The sequence below is a fragment of the Schistocerca nitens genome, chromosome 2 (assembly GCF_023898315.1).
Source record: "Schistocerca nitens isolate TAMUIC-IGC-003100 chromosome 2, iqSchNite1.1, whole genome shotgun sequence".
NCBI lineage: Eukaryota > Metazoa > Arthropoda > Insecta > Orthoptera > Acrididae > Schistocerca > Schistocerca nitens.
The window spans coordinates 610,366,948-610,383,233 of NC_064615.1; the positions used below are offsets into that span (position 1 = coordinate 610,366,948).

At 43.4% G+C, this 16,286-nt stretch overlaps 2 protein-coding genes across 8 annotated transcripts in view; one reads left to right on the top strand and one right to left on the bottom strand.

Moving 5' to 3' along the window:
- Positions 1–16,286, bottom strand: part of LOC126236693 (oxidation resistance protein 1) — a 785,360-nt gene that overhangs the window by 718,504 nt on the left and 50,570 nt on the right. The window lies entirely within an intron of this gene.
- The window catches only part of LOC126235194 (uncharacterized), a 56,140-nt gene that overhangs the window by 2,263 nt on the left and 37,591 nt on the right, over positions 1–16,286 (top strand). The gene's annotated exons all lie outside the window — the stretch shown is intronic.

The window sequence follows — 16,286 nt, forward strand, 5'->3', positions numbered from 1 at the left end:
GCTATGAACAGTGGAAAATTCGTATGGAGCGGTGTAGAGACCGAGGAGGAGAGTACATTGAAGGAGATAACATGAAATTGTAAATAATTGTAAATAAATGTTTTTTCCAGCATCAGTCCGGTTTTTTTCTAGCCGCACCTCGTATTTTCGGTAACTTATAACTAGAATTTTTTTAGTTAAACTCAGTCATGCAGTACAACAGAAAAACCACAACAAGCTGTTGCTTTCGCCTTTCATAGATATGTCTAAACTAGTCTGTGGGCATAGCCTACTTGCTTGAATTTCACCACGAAGGTAGGTGTTTTCCAATGCCTGTTGAAAATATCTGGCAAGGAGCAGCACTTTGCACAGCTGCAGCGGGAGTCTGTTAGTAGAAGCACTAAAGAGCCAAAAAAATTTCCTGCTCTTGCGAATGATTGACTGAAAAGCGTCAGCGCTGAAACAACTTTGGAGTTTCTTGGTATCACTGTGTCGACTGGCAACCCACGCGGATTGAAATGCCCTCTGTAATAGAGGTGATTTTTTAAAGTAATGCTTTAATTATGCTCTGTGGTTCACAATGTCATATTTTCAATACGAAAATCTTACAAGAATTTATAAAACTGTTCCGCTGTGTGACTGTAGAATTCTAATTACTCATTTTCCGATTTTATGGCCGGTGGTGTGTGTAGGTCTTCTAAAAACACGGAGCTCTTAGCCAATACGATTTTTTTAGATATAGACGGAAATTACCAGGAACGAGATGGAAGTCGCGTGTTAACTATTTGTGGAGTACGTTTTCCTGTTCAATAGTTGTATCTCTGAATTTTTCTGACAGTAGATAAGAAATGAGGTCTGTATACTCGCTTTACATTTTACAGCGGGTTCTATGACATCTACGCTACTACTGTCTTCTTACACCCAGACTATACAGTCTCCGCTGCTTTCCATTCAAATCAAAACTTTTAATTTAAGCCTGTTGTCGAGTACGTATAGACTACACCAACTTAGAGCGGTGTCTGAGTACACTAGTTCGCAAGTGTAACCGAGGACTCGCTGCACTGCCGCTACATCAGCAACCGCTGGGCTTCAAAACTGGTTCAAATGGCTCTGAGCACTATGGGAGTTAACCGCTGAGGTCATCAGTCCCCTAGAACTTAGAACTACTTAAACCTAACTAACCTAAGGACATCACACACATCCATGCCCGAGGCAAGATTCGAACCTGCGACCGTAGCGGTCGCGCGGTTCGAGACTGTAGAGCCTAGAACCGCTCGGTCACTCCGGCCGGCGCCGCTGGGCTTCACTATTATGTTTCAGTACAATGACTGATCGTTTAATTCGAATATTTGATCTCTATTAAGACAATTCCTAACAGTTACGTTGACAAAGTTCCTACACATTATAGAGTCTGTGAGGACAGTACAAGGAGGCAGGACGCGAGGATGAAGTGTGTTCTATACATCGAAATTAATTTTTAAAACAAATTTAAAACACACTCCGAAGAAATTACAGAAATGAGTGAAGGTACTCAGCTCACTATTAGCTCAAACGTAGTTGCAGTGACCAAAAGAAGACCCAAACCGTGCTCTATTTGGTCGCAGTGACGTTGCTCAGTGTCCAGTACTCGTTTGACGGAACACACCTTTTCTTCAACTTTTTTAGTCCTGTTTTCCTCAGTCGCGGGTAATATTAATGTGTATCGTTAATTTTTACTTGTTGGCCACATTATCCCAAAATGTAAAGCAAATTGTGGAAGTGTGGATATTGAAGATGCCTTGCAGAGAATAAGGGCGAAACGCGTATGGCACGAAAGTTGTGTTTGATTCAATTGTAATTAGACGGTCAAAACTAAAACTTAACACTTTTTCTCATTGTGGGTATACAGGGAACAACAATACAATCACTTAGTTTACACTGGACGAACTTTGTTTCTCGGCTGAAGCATAGACTTTAGACTTCATTGTTCCTCTTATGGAGCACGTTTGCAGTTGGGTACTTTCGATTACTTAATTTTCTTCTTACGCCCTCCACAGGCCCACAAAGAATAGCTTCGTTAGAGGCCATACGATGCCGACTCTGCCATTTTCCCCCCTTTCAGAGCCACACTACAATGGCAAAACAGTGCACTGAACTCCCGTGCTAAGCCACGACTCACTCCAGCACGCTTTAGCAAGAGAGAACGAATCGACGAGTAGCAAGGGAGTGCGGCGCCACCGTTCTCAGGCTCTTCACACTAGCGAAATTATAGCAGGAAAGTAGGAAGCCGGCGTAGCACTGGCGTGGAAGTTGCGTCTTTATCTCTAGTGCACGCAACCCTCAACAGTCTAGCGCTCGCTTAGTTTCTGATCTCTACTACGGAACGTAAGTAACTGACTTTGGAGAAGCGACAAGTTTGACCATGTCTCGTAGGTAAAAGCGAGACTGGCAGCTTTTGAGGACCGTTATCTAAGTGTAACAGTGCAGTAAATTGAAGCAATACACAGCGTAACACGTGTCTCAAGCGAAGATCGCCAGCAGCCCGGCCGCGGCAGCGTTGAGACCTCGCGCCACGCGCCACAGGAGCTCCGAGAACGAAGCGGAGGAGCGCTTCAGCTTACCCAGTGTTGGCACTATGGTCCACGTGCTACAGGGTTCTAGGAAGTACTCGTCCTTGGGTGGCAGTCATCAAATGCATTTTGAGCATTTATTTTCAGCCAACGAAGTAAACTCTGGTAGCAAATAATTTACATCTGTGTCTTTACTCCGAAAGCCAGGAAGGGGAGGAGGGGGGAGGTACTTTATGCACCAGTCATGCCTCTCCCCTTTTCCTGTTCCAGTTTCGAATGGTTCGCGGGAAAAAAAAAAGACTGCTGGTGTCGGTTCGAATCTCTTCGATTTTACCTTTATGGTCTTTTCGCGAGATATACGTACGACTAAGCGCTCTATTAGCTGGCACTTCTAGGAGCGTACACTCAACTTCAATAATAAACCACACCACGATGCAAAACGCCTCTCTTGCAACATCTTCATAACGTCAATTTTTCAGGCTTTTCCGGCGAGGCGTTGTCATGTTGGATAATCGGGTTTCTGCCGGTTATTCGCGTCTTTCCTGCAAGGTGGATAAGAACCCCAGGGCTCTTCTAAAGGAAACCGGCCTTCTGGAAAAGATAGTTAAGCAGCTAAGGGTTAAAGCACCAGTACCACCCAGACTTTATGTCCTACTTAAGGTGCACAAGGGTTCCTCTACGTCCAATAGTCAGCAACATTGACGCTGCCACCTACCTCACTGCTCAACACCTTAAGATGCTCTCGCCATATGTGAGGAAGTGAGCCCCTCACACTCTCAACTCAGAGGATTTCCTACAACGCCTCAGGCAGCTACAGATCACGGACTCTGAAATTATGGTCAGTTTCGATGGTCTCCTTGTTCACCCGCCTACCACTGAATAATTCACTTGAGCAGATTGGAGGAAAGATCTGGATTTATTCAGGCACATCCTGACTTCCACGTACTCCCTATATATGGGTCAATACTACGAGCAAACGGAAGGGGTGGCAAGGGGCAGTCTTGTCTCACTGGTGGTGGCCAATCTCTTCATGGAGAGATTTGAAGAGGGGACACTTCCATAGGCCCCAGATCAACCTAAATAGTGTTTTAGGTATGTCGATGACACCATTGTCAAAGCCCCACGGCAAGAGAAAGCTCGATGTTTTCTTGGACCACCTAAACTCATGCCACCCTTACATTAAATTTACCATGGAACTGGAGAAGGATGGACTACTTTTCCTAGATCTACTAGTTACTGGGAACGTAGATAGTACCTTCAGTCACAGTGTGTACCGCAAACCAACTAACACGGACTTTTACTTCCAAGTTAGCAGTTGCCAGTACCCGGCACTGAAAAATGGTGTACTCAGAACTCTGATTCACTGGGCACGAACTATGTCAGCTCCTGATAATTTGGCGACGGAGATAGAATATCCACAATCCATGGTCTACAGAAGTGGATACTCTTCTCGAGATGTTCAAAAGGCTCTGCGCCCTGTTTCCCCGCCAGAGGTTACTAAAGAGGTACAAGAAGAAAAGTAAAACGCTGCAAGTTTGCCATTTGTCGGTCCGATATATGCCAAAAATCAGCAGAATTCTCCTCAAACTTAACATTAAAAAACTTGATCCATCCGCCCACCAAGATTACGGCTCTGCTATGGAGTGTGAAATATGACTTGTGTCTACAGAATCAGGCGTTTATCAAGTACATTGGAATGTGGTATGGCATACATTGGCCAGACCACCAGCGCCGTTGACATCAGGTGCGAAGAGCACCAAAGGCATACCATACGGAAATAGGCAGCCAAGTCAGCGATTGTCGAGCTGCAGCTTAATGATACCAAGATTTTAACACTACCCTCGAGATACTGGGACAGCGTCATCAAAAAAAAATATTGAGATCAAGGTCGCGGAGAGTATCAGTAACTGTGACACCGGTTTCCAGCAGAGCTCGGCTTGGAACCGGCTTGGAACCCGGCACTATCTTCTGAAGACGCAACGGAGGCAACACCAAGACCCCAAACAGAATGAAGATTGTGTTAGAGGTAACAGCCCAGTACATGTAACAAAGAACGCACGTGAAACGGTACTTGGACAACAGACAATACCAGAGTACGTTCTTCCGAGTCCCTAGCGGCAATTTGAACACGATCGACCTTAAAATACCACCGCAGCCGCTCCTGGCGGACTAGGACATCGGACGGAGCCACGCTAACAGAACGTTCTACATCCCAGGACTTCAGTTACGACAATCGGAAGAAAAAATATCTAGCACGGCTTTGATGTGATTCAGAACTTAACAGCAAGATTGAAAACTGATAAGAACCACAAAATGCGGGCACAGCGTTCGGAATAGTCGCGGTTAGAAGAAAACGCTACAGTCGCTGCAAAGGCGCACACCACCGACAGAGCGCCTGACGCGGCGCGGACCGCATATGGAGCGCCTAGCACAACATAGGCATGAATACCAGACTCTTTCCACACTTTAATCAGTATCAGACAGCGCCTGAAGAAGGCTGCGAATCACACAGTTGAAATATCATGCAGGAAAGAAGCGAGTAACCGGTTAAACCCCAATTATTCAACATGACATTTTCGTGACTTTCGCGCTTGCTAAATGAATCTGTAACGAAACGTGGTATTCTTAAAGCTACATTCTGGCGTTAGGTGTATGAGCGTTAGGTGTATGAGCGTTAGGTGTATGAGCGTTAGGTGTATGAGCGTTAGGTGTATGAGCGTTAGGTGTATGAGCGTTAGGTGTATGAGCGTTAGGTGTATGAGCGTTAGGTGTATGTAAGCGTATGTTACGAAAAGAACACTATACACAGTAAACAGCAACGAATTTATTGACGCTGTACTACGCGCTTCAAATTGTAACAGTTCACCGAAAGGTACATGTATACGTCAGTCCGTCTGGCACGTAATCAAATGTATGACCTTTCTTCTTCAGGTGGGTAATAATTTGGAAGTGAATACCAGATCCAATACGAACGAAATGCGAGGGAACAGTATATTCGTGATTGGACTGAAGAGTTCCTAGCAAATACAGAGAAGCTAACGGAAAATTACTTTATACTGTGGAGAAAATCGTTAACACAACGACCGAGCCACCCTAGCAACAGATCCCTCTCGTTCCCAGAACACTCGTTCACTCGTTGCGGGCAGTACGGCTCGTTTCAGTGGCCAGGAGACCAAACACGTTAGTTCATCGGTCGGTTCACGGGAAGCACCCACTTTTAACGTTCGGTCGTTTCGTAGCAGACAGCCGCGGCGCAGACGTGACCGCCGGGAAAACAGCGGATCTGGCGCCGCAAGAAAGACGCTTCGGCGCTCGCTAGAAAGCTGGCCAGAGCCAGGCGACGCGACCAGACGAGACGGACTGCACAGGGAAAAAAGCGCAGGCCGCACCGTGCGGCGATGCTCGCCACTTCCTGTCTGCTCTCCCGTCTAGGCGTCTCCCAGCTGACTAAGTGCAGTGCGTAGATCTGCCCTCTATTAGCTCGTCCAACGTTCTTCCTTTTACCAGTTAACACCTACATCTATAATCAAGTCACCTTACGGTGAGCGGCGTGGGGCACTCCTGGTACCACAGGAAATTCCAAGTTATCCGACCTCTCCCGGATGCACTCTCTCTGAGTCTCAGTAGTAAACCTCTCCATGAAGCGCAACGCCTCTCTTGCAGTGTCTCGACCAGCAATGATTTTGCTGGAACTGTGCAAACTAGTGTATAGACCATACCACATTCTGTGACGCAAATTATAAGGCACCGTTTATCAAGCCTATATCGAACAGAAAGGGAAAGGGGGCGGGGGGGGGGGGGGGCTGGCTCATAAGTTCCAATGCACATTTGAACCAGATAAGGTAGCAAAATTGCTTTGACGAAACCTCAAACAAAGGCTGTCATCACGCCTAGAAGAGCGGTAACATATGTTTTGAGTGAACAGCGACTTGTGTATGGGTCGCATCACAAGAGACCCTCCTCATCGGCAATGAAATACTGTGCTGGTTCGTTGTGGTGAAGTATCTGTGGCCACCCAGTTCCTTGCAAAGGTCGTTAGTTCTGAAACGGTTGGGTACCAGTCGAACCATCCTCCTGCAGTTCAGGTATCTTCGGTACGACGGCATGTTACAGGCTAGTAAGCGATTTATCCCAGGGTGGGGAGTGGCCATACTCCCTCAGGCGCGTGTAGTGGGGTATTTCTGACAATCACTACCTCCCCGTCACCTTATACGAAACTATTTGAGGTTTCACTATGCGCGATCGACAGCCTTAATATACCTACAACCCTAATAGAGGCTATTCCTCTTTCTTCTTTCCGTGTCCTCAAGTTTCAATTCCCTGGGATCAAATTCACAGTTTCACAGGCTGAAAAAGACGTCTGCATTTGATCAGCGTTTCCGCAATGCTTCGATGTCTTTTCCTTTAACCCGAGCTACAGGAAGATTGGTAAGAAAATATGGTTCAGCTACGAAAGAAGTAGCTGACAAAACACCTGGTCCTTCGATTCAAGCGTATTGCTGATCAATCTGGGCCTCCGGTAAGATGAATTAACAGAATAGACGGATAAGATCCAACGAATAGCGGTGCAGTTTCGTCGTGATTAGTGGGCACGAGAGCGTTAGTAGATCTTCTGGCTCCCGGAGTATAGATGTACATGTAAGTTATTTGCTACGAAAGTTAGTTTCGTTCACTGAAAACAAATGCTCAAAACGCATTTGATGACTGCCAACCGGAGAGGAGAAACTTGGGGACACGGGGGGCAAAAAAAAAAAAAAAAAAAAAAAAAAAAAAAATCAGGGCAGACTACGAGGTACAGCTACAGATCGGATTACAGATTAAGAAAGAAAAAAAAGAAAGGGAAACAGAATATGATCCCTGTACGTAGCTGCATGCGGTACCGTATGTCTGTCTGACATGACGGGATCAATCTGAAGATGATTAGGAGTATTCTTGCTGAAAGTGACGTAAATCATTCACTATATATCAAATTTAACGAAAGCGGACAGAATAAGCAAGTCTTTTCTTCACAAGACGGATGACATTATTGGTGATACGCAAAATAAATTTTACAGGGAATGAAAAGTAGTTTCATGAACTTCAGTATTAACACTACCTAAATTGACAGTTTAAGGTCTTAAAATTTTTTTATCTCGGTCAGGTGGAAAACGAGGAAACAGTTACTCTCTGCAATTATTTTGATTGCAAGACAGGATGTAGCATGTAAATATTCTACAGTTATAATGGTTAACATCTTCAAGTAGAGGAATATTTTTGACTTGTATCCACAGGAAAAAGTTAATTTCTCCAATTCCACGTTGATATTAAATATTATGCCAAGAGGGAAAAAATTTAGAAAAATTCAACAATTAAGGCCATTTACATGGTAATGTAATCAAAACACGGAATGGAAAATTAACTGAAGAACCTGTTGCAAATCAAAAGATTGTCTTTTCTGGGCTGAAAAACTTTCAGCAAACTGAGTGTACAGGGTGATTCAGTTGTCCTTACCGTTGTCTTTTCATGCAGCCCACACTACATCTGCATCATGAACGGTATTTGACAGGCGACAGCCACATGATCGATTGAAGTTCCATCTCAGAGCTTTGGGTGACTGCTAGCTAACAGAACCACACTGCAAAAAGTACAGGTGAGGATTGACAATGAGCTACACAGTAGATTTGGACCATTACATACCTTACTTCCGCCATACTTCGCCAATTTTCTCCAATCTTTCTTTGTATAACTAGAGATGTAGTCATACAAGTACTGGACATGTCTGCAACTTTATTCCGTTGATGATACTTAATCTTACGTAAATTGTTCAGAAACTTTGCCATATGAAGTGTGTTTTACCATCAGAAACAATGAAATTAACATGAGATCAACATAGGAAGTGTGAAATCAACAGCTTTCTGATATATAACCCAGTGAAAAGATTAATATATGACTCGCCGCGTTAATATGCCGAAGAAGTTTGATAAACAAAACTTCTACAATAGGTCTGACTTGTCTTCGCATACTTTACCTGTTATTCTGCGACATTTTGACAATGTGTTTCAAGTCTCCAGAGGAAATGGCCAACACCACTGTTCTGTCATGTAGAGGTTGCATAAAACGGTACTGGCAGGGGCAGTTAAATCAACCTGTACAAAAGCTCAACATTGTATAAAAAACCAATAACGATCGACTATTTATGCTTTTGATAAAAATCTCAGAAGTGCGAACCTCTTAGCAGAGGTCAGCTCTAAACAGTAATGCCTGTTAACAATGCAATGATTACTTTGCATCAGCAATAGGGGCATCACGGACACTAACTTCTGGTCTGTTTCGTGAGGTAGTTCTCCCCAACGGTTGAGATCCAAGTGATTATCAACTAAGCTCTGTTGCGAAATCTCTATTACCATGGCACTATTCGATGGAACTTTCGGATACTACCACCACCACCACCACCACCACCACCACCACCACGTTTTCTCATGACTATTCAATAGCGCAGTCCACTTCAAACTTTTTAAGTATTGAGGTCGCTAATGATACCAAGACAACGGTCAATCAGGCTGTAGCTTGCGTCCTTGCTTTGTCGATTTAAAGAACCATTCCGTTATTGCCATTAAGAAAATACTGGAAAAAGTCCCCACAGCAATTAATCCTACCTATAGCTCAGTAGCAAGCAGTACTGACAGTAAGAAGCTTGATACTAAGATCGACTTACGGCGGAAGTGATATTTAATGCAACTACTAGTAAAAACACACATAAAGGTAAAGAATAGGTGAATATTTTATACACGCAAGAATTTAATTTAATTTTGAGTACGCAAGCTTAAGAAAAAATGAACAGAACAACTTGAGGGAAAGGAAGTTTTAAGAGCGAATTAACAAGTCGGTCTGAAAACGACTCTTCGTAGTAGCAGTAGAAGGTAAATGTGGTTGAAACCACTTACAGGTTGATGTCAAGGAAGATGAACGAGACGTCTGGGCGATGTTATCTAAAGATGATGAGCGGAGAGCTGTTCTAACACTAAATCGGAAATGTCGAAGGTCAATGATAAATGTCGCCAAGATTCTGAACGTCCTGCTACTCGGAATCACTATTACAAGTGATAAAGCTTTATTTTCGGCACAAATTACCTGAAATTAATTCCATTGTTTTTATGCATTCTGACAGATTCTCATCACAATTCAAGTGATCGATAACCAATCAAATACTATTAACGTGATCTGATCTCTCCCTTCAGACAAAACAAACAAAAAACAAGATAACAGTGCGTGACTGACAACAGCACGTCCGTTTCAAGACTATTACACAGCAATTCATTCGTCGAATAATAAGCAGTGATCAGGAACTGACCAACGATTGCCGTAAGTGTCGATTGCCAACCATGTAAAAGTTTCTTAATATTACCATCGATATCTTATTTACTTAGAACTGTGAGAAGAGAGTAACTAGTGTTTCAGCATCTCGAGACTCTACGAAGTGGTTAAATATAAGTAACCTGAATAATCATATTATAAGCAAAGATGAAATAAATTATCTTGTGGAGAACGTAAAATAGTGGCCATTGAAGTGTTTCGAGAGAATGCAATAGTCATCATGTCCGAACACTGAAAAAGTTCTGTCACGCATTTTGAGGACATCCATGTGATTGTTTACCACCTAGCAATGTAGGATTACAATCCGTAGTTCGGTTGACCGTTGGCCGCCCCTGTTGGACACAAACTTTTTAATCTGACATGTATGTTTTTTTCTGTGTTGTTCACGGATGGATCGTTGAAGAAAGATGCCATGTTTGACCCTGGGCGATTAGTTATTAAACTACCTTTATTACGAGGAATAAGCAAGTTCTTGATGAGTGTTATTGCGTACATACTTAAACCGGTTACTGGGATTTTCTAGTAAGCTTTTCGTGAAGTATTAGCCGTCTTGCTCTGAATATCTTGCAGTAATTATGTGTAAGCATTTCTATGCTCCCTCACGAGGGAAACAAGCCCATCTCCTGTTAGCCGGACATTATATAGAACTTTCGCAATTCACCAGTACTTCGTTACAGACAGTTTAACTTCACGTAAAATCTTTCGTAAGTAACTGCAGTTTCCCTATACCGTACTAATAAATCTAAGCCTGCCGTTCACTTTACCTAAACTGAGCCTCTGAATTGATCCCCACTTTACACCTTCGTTCATTATTGCTGCTAAGACTGGCTACAGTTGCAATTCATTGTGTCAGCGTGTCTTGAATAACTTTTAACTTAGTGCAAGATAAGACTCAAGGCATTCTGAAAATATTGAAATTTATAAGTTATCAGATTAGAGAACGGTACTGCCAAATTTATCTGTTCAGCTTACTCTGTCGGCCTGACAACCGCGTACAGAACGAATGAACGAAGACTACACTGGCGTACCTCATTTGGGATCATCAGAATTAAAAACTACGAGTAGAGCAGCCGTCAACGTTAGTTTTGACATAAGATTCCCAATTTAAGTGTATAACCGCTACGAAGTAACCATACAGAACGCTACTAGACTTCGCTTGAGGTTAGTGTGAACCGCCATCTTCCTGCGCGTCTGTTTCGGTTTGCATTTACAATGTGGCATAGCCTCTAGTCATCTGAGGCGCATTTATACTCATACGGGCGTATATACTCCGCAAGCCACTATGTAGGGTGTATTAAAACCCGTACCGCAAATATTGCGGAAATGGAAAGTTTATTGATGAGCAGTTTTCACAGAATGGATTGGTGGTCAGAGACGCTATTGTTAGCAATAAACTTTTTGCAATAATATTTAGAAAGTACGTTTTTGTGCAAGCATACACTTTTTTTAAATGGGACAATGCCTTTTGGCCCTAACAATCTAAAAGTAGGGTATATTCGAATGTCAGTGCCTTTTGTTGCAGTATTGTAGTTCGGGTCGTTTACGAGATATCCTATTTTGAAAAGTTCCCACACCGACACTTGTGCAATACCTGTGGTAGCACACACCGAAGAACAACGCAGGTGTGCACGCTAGTTACCTGTATTCTGACCAATAACGAGACAATTGACCATCACAGGTTGTGTTGGAAATTATCACCGGCAGCAGCAATACATGCTTCCAATCTGGTATGGAACGAGTGCTGCAGACGTGTTAGTACTTCAGCTGAGATGTACAAGTAGGCTGCAGTAATACGGTCGTGCCTATCACCTGGTGTAGTTAGTGTGTCCTTACAGCGCCCGTCAGACAAGTACCCCCTCCCCCCCGCCCCAACACATACACAGAAAAAAGTCTACAGGCGTCAAATGCGGGGAACAGACCAGCCAAGGTACAGGTCCTCTGCGTCCTGCCGAACGATTTGCAAACAATTCGTGAGGACGCGCTGTAGTACTTCGTGCACTAGGCGCTGGACAGCTATCATGTTGGTACTGTAAGTTTCTCAGTCAGCAGAAGAACCTCTTCTAGCATCCATGGAAGATGTTCCGCTAGGAGGCTACGATACTTGACAAACGGGCCTATGAGCTGATTGTTCACTGTCCCACGCCATACGTTTACACTACATAGACTCTGACGTTCCACCTGACGAAGCCAACGGGGATTGTCAACATAATAATAGTGTATGTTTCGGCTGCTTACCTGGGCGCGATTGGTGAACGTGGCTTCATCGCGAAATAAGATACATCTTACAACTGGAGTATTCTGTCTTAATGCGAATGCACAGAAGTTAACACGATTCTCATAGTCGTTTCCATGCCGTTCTTGACGAAGAGAGATGTGGCAGGAATAAAACATATGTCGACGGAGAATGCAGAGGAGATATGCTGACTCATCCCTTCCTCGTGCGATTGCGCGGGTGCTAACGTACGAATAAATTACAGCAGCAGCAAGAACATTAATTTCCCCCTCTTCTATGGTCACTTCTTTCCATACGTCGTTTAAGTGTTGTAGTACCACTTTCACGTAAGTAGTTGAAGAGGTTGACACATAGCTGCCGAGATGGTTAACGTTTTTTGGGACATCTTATGACATACACCGTACTCTCAACGAACTGCCTTCTTCCTACATTCTCCACACTTCACGAGCACGTCGGCTTTTTCTGCATTGGTATCATCGTCCACTCACGACCTACTGCTTGGACGGCCACACACTCACACACTGACTAGCAAGTCGCAGTGCACTCAAGGAACAAACAAGCACGCTGTAAGCAAACATAACACAGTATCTAGAAACTACGCAGACTGAATGGCACGAACACTTGTCGGTGTGCAAACTGATCAGAACACGATATCTGCGTAAGCGACTGGCACTAGAGTCCTACAACAAACATCACAGACATTATAATTTACCCTACTTTTAGTTTGTTAATGTCAACTAGCATTGTTCCATTTAAAAACGTGTGCGTTTGCACAACAAATACAAATTGTTTATTGGCTAACAATATGAACTCCTGACTACCAATCCATTTTGTGAAAACCGCACGTCAGTATCACTTTCCAGTACTGTAATGCTTACGGTCCGGTGATTCATCCTATATAGTGCCATGTAGGTGGGCAACTCCTTGCACTATTTGCCACTCAGTCTCCAATTTCATTCGCATGTGGAGCGAGATTAAGTGATGGGTACGATCTACTGCAGTTTCTAATCCTTGTGGCTCCTATTTTAGGCCTTGTATGGAGGCAGTGCACCTCAGATTTTTTTCTCTATATTGACCTCTATGGACTTTCTGCAGACAAATGTGTCTTAACTGTAATCTTTATAGTCGTACTTTCAGTTTACCAGCCCTGCAGATCACACAGACGTCATTTTACATTTGAAAGATTCTTAGGTTTGTAGACCTCATTTATTCCCCAAATTGTCGTGGTTTCCACACCTGAAGGTGAGGACCTAGAAAGCACAGTAAGGTTTGGGAGCCGCCGATGGAAGAGTTGGAGTCACTTGGGGCGGGGAAGTACAAACCCAAACCCAGGGTTCGAACCGACCTGGTTACTACCACCAGTGGTCCAGATTAATTTCAGACTTGTGCTCTACCGGAGAAGCTACACTCTTGTCCCTTTTTTTAAATACAGTATTGTAAAACATTTAAATGAAAACCATAACTGTGCAGTTATATTCACGGATGGGTTTTATCAGGGGGACCCCCTTGGGTGTTCTGTTTTGCCTTATCACATGCTCAAGATTAGGTTACCTCAAGACTTCACTGTTTGATTATGAATTATACACCATCTTGAGGGCAGTAGAGTAGGTAAAGCGTGGTGTAACTAAATTACTCGCCTGTTGCGACCTCCTAAGTGCCCTTAACACTCTACGGCACTTGTTCCCAGCATATAATGTAGTTCCAGGATAGTCAAGTCATCCTTGTCCACCTACAAGGTCGGTGAAGGAAGCGTCTTTGTGCTGCATGGCAGGGCACAAACTAACTAAGGGAAACTAAATGACAGATGTAGCAGCCAAGGAGGCGCGTAGCCGTAAGATAGTTCAGTGTGTTATCCCCACACATGCTATCACCTCACTATTGAGATACAGTCAAGATAGGAAGAAGAATAACTGGGAGTGACAGTAAGTTGCGTCTCTAAGTGAAGAAATCAGCCTCCTTCCAGCCACCCAGACGGGATGTACGACCTCTCCTCTTCGCATAGGGCACAGCTCGATGACGCTTGGCTTCTGGCTCCATGGGAGGGCCCTCCAATGTGTGGTGCTTGTGGCATTCACATCACAGTGCCGAACATTTTAGCTTACGTATATTCAGACGATGAGAGAGTAGACAATTTGCACACAGATTTGCACTCTGCTGAATGTGACACGACTTTTGAAGTTCTGTTAAATGTCAGACTTATTCCTTAAAATATAATATGTTAACTGAGTGGTTGGCTGTTCTTTTGTAATTAATAGTCAACCACACGTCCCTGTGTTATCTTAGTTTTCCTCTTGTCTTACTTGTGTGTTATCTGGCAATTTTAAAACATCTGATCACGTTGTCCTGTAAGATGTGAAATTGTATGGGCGATCGTAGTGAGAACGGGAGAGAGTGAGTGCAACTTTGTATCAGGCTGACTCTTACTTCTATTGCATCTTCAATGTCTCGACCACATTCGGTTCTAATTTTTGTAAGAGCGCCGATGAACTCTCCGTTGAACGCCCCTTAGCCACACATGGGCTGGCTACACCTCCCTGATACGCGATCCTAGCAGCGAGACTCTGAACTGATTTATTGTCCACCGTCATGTCATTTTGATGGCGGATCCAAATACTCTAGAAGAGAACGGTTCTCTCAACTACACTGCAGTTTATCACTTAATTCTCCCAGCATACGTTTATTTTACATTCGCTTTCGCTATTGCTCATTTTTAGTGGTCGTTCCATTTCGTATCAATTCGTAATGGGATAATACAGGGACAGTGAGCGACATGTGTTGTCATTTGATACCATCAGATTCTCTTTCGTGTAGTTGCTAATCTACTGTATTAAAATATAAGCTCTTTGTTTGGAGTTCAGTGTGGACTGGTCCACTGTAAAGAATAGTACAATATTTCAAACACATCTTGTTCCCGTCTGAACAGATGAATGCTCACTGTAGTCAAGAGCTTATTCGTCAGTCCTTATCGTTTGATTAACGTCCGCCCACATTGGGATGGAGTACATAATTACTCGAAACCAAATAATTGATAAATAGTGTCAGATCAAAATGGAAACTTCTTGTGGGAGCTAAATTTGTAGCCATGTCGTTGAAATTTGTTCAGTAGATACAATAAATTACAGTTATCGTCGTTAATACTTTAACAGCATAAGATAATAATCGAAAAAAGAAAGATATAGGTATCTGAGAAGAACAATGAAACTGCTTTCGAATTAGGGATGACGGCAGTCTGGAATTTCAGTGTTGTCCGTAACTTCTGCTGTCAGCAGATAACCTGCAACGCCCCGCCGCTTGGCAGGCATGGACGCCCCCTCCATTTGTAAGCTGCGTCTGCGTCTGCTGATATCTCTCGAGATAATCTTTCGAGATCCTCTCAACACCAGCCTCGTGGGACTGTGCGGTGCCTGGAAGTCCCAGTGGAATCATTCCAAGCAAGAAATACAAGTATACGATCGACTGCCTGTCATCTCGGCCCGCATACCGAAGTGGCACGGCCTTTTGTAAAAGCTAAGATGCCTTAGTAGTGCAAATCATAAGAAAAAGGAAAATATGAACTGTACCGTACTACTTAGTGTTGTAATTACGGATGAAAACTGCGAAGAACGTTATCTTACACGCGTCCTCGCACCTCACATTAGTGGAATGATACACGAACATTTTAAGCCATAGGTACAAAAGAATGAAGTTTTATACATATATTACACTGTTTGTGTCTCTACAGCTATACTTTTCAAATACCTTTGTAGTGCATGGCAGAGGTTACTTCCCATTGTTCCACGTATTACTAGTTTTCGCCGCTCCATGAATGCACCTCAAGAATAACGACTACTTAAATAACCTGCGTGCTATGACTGATCTAAGCGTGTACTAGAGATATCTACGTAGTGGTAAGAAGAAGATTATAGTGTATTTCTAGAGTCCCTACTTAATTCGGGTTCTTCCAGCTTTGTAAGAAGGTCCCTGTTTTGAGTCATCTACCAGTTCAGTTATTAAACATTTCCTTCACATACTACTGCGTCAAATCTTTGGCTACCCGTGCGGCTCTTTTCTGTAAATGGTATGGGCTCCAAGAGCTTTTAGTAGCCAGTCCACTTTGTACGTTTTTCGATTACCCTATCAATGAATAGAAGTCTTCCATATGCTTTATCTATGAGTTTAAACTAAACTCCTCC